General features: G+C 45.3%; 1 protein-coding gene across 2 annotated transcripts in view; it reads left to right on the forward strand.

Moving 5' to 3' along the window:
* Nucleotides 1-819: 819 nt before the first annotated feature.
* GABRA3 (gamma-aminobutyric acid type A receptor subunit alpha3) overlaps nucleotides 820-855 on the forward strand; it is a 53,026-nt gene continuing 52,990 nt past the window's right edge. For both annotated transcript variants that reach the window (XM_075573087.1, XM_075573086.1), the window contains exon 1: nucleotides 820-855. This exon is cut by the window's right edge and continues 820 nt beyond it. The gene's annotated coding sequence lies outside the window, so the exon portion shown is untranslated.

The raw sequence follows: 855 nt of genomic DNA on the forward strand, positions 1-855 counted from the left end.
ATATGGGGTAATAGGAGGAGTTCTAGAGAGGGTTTATATGGGGTAATAGGAGGAGTTATAGGGAGGGTTTAAATGGGGTATTTGAAGGAGTTATCGGGAGCAGTTATATGGGGTAAAAGGAGGAGTTATAGGGAGGGTTTATATGGTGTATTTGGAGGAGTTAGCGGGAGCGGTTATATGGGGTAATAGGAGGAGTTATAGGGAGAGATTATATGGAGTAATAGGAGGAGTTACAGGGAGCAATTATAAGGTAATCGGAGGAGTTATATGGAGGGTTTATATGGGGTAATAGGAGGAGTTCTATAGAGGGTTTATATGGGGTAATAGGAGGAGTTATAGGGAGCGGTTATATGGGGTAATAGGAGGAGTTATAGGGAGCGGTTATATGGGGTAATAGGAGGAGTTATAGGGAGCGGTTATATGGGATAATAGGAGGAGTTATAGGGAGCGGTTATATGGGGTAATAGGAGGAGTTATAGGGAGAGATTATATGGAGTAATAGGAGGAGTTACAGGGAGCAATTATAAGGTAATCGGAGGAGTTATATGGAGGGTTTATATGGGGTAATAGGAGGAGTTCTATAGAGGGTTTATATGGGGTAATAGGAGGAGTTATAGGGAGCGGTTATATGGGGTAATAGGAGGAGTTATAGGGAGCGGTTATATGGGGTAATAGGAGGAGTTATAGGGAGCGGTTACATGGGGTAATAGGAGTTATAGGGAGGGGTTATATGGGGTATTTGGAGGAGTTGTAAGGAGGGGGCTGTAATGAAAGGGAGGAGAGCAGGAGGAGGAGTGGAGGGGGGGGGGAGCAGCGTCTCTTGCTGTCTCGGTCTGATCACAGACCCTTACCCCC

This window comes from Ascaphus truei, chromosome 16 (genome assembly GCF_040206685.1).
Source record: "Ascaphus truei isolate aAscTru1 chromosome 16, aAscTru1.hap1, whole genome shotgun sequence".
Lineage (NCBI taxonomy): Eukaryota > Metazoa > Chordata > Amphibia > Anura > Ascaphidae > Ascaphus > Ascaphus truei.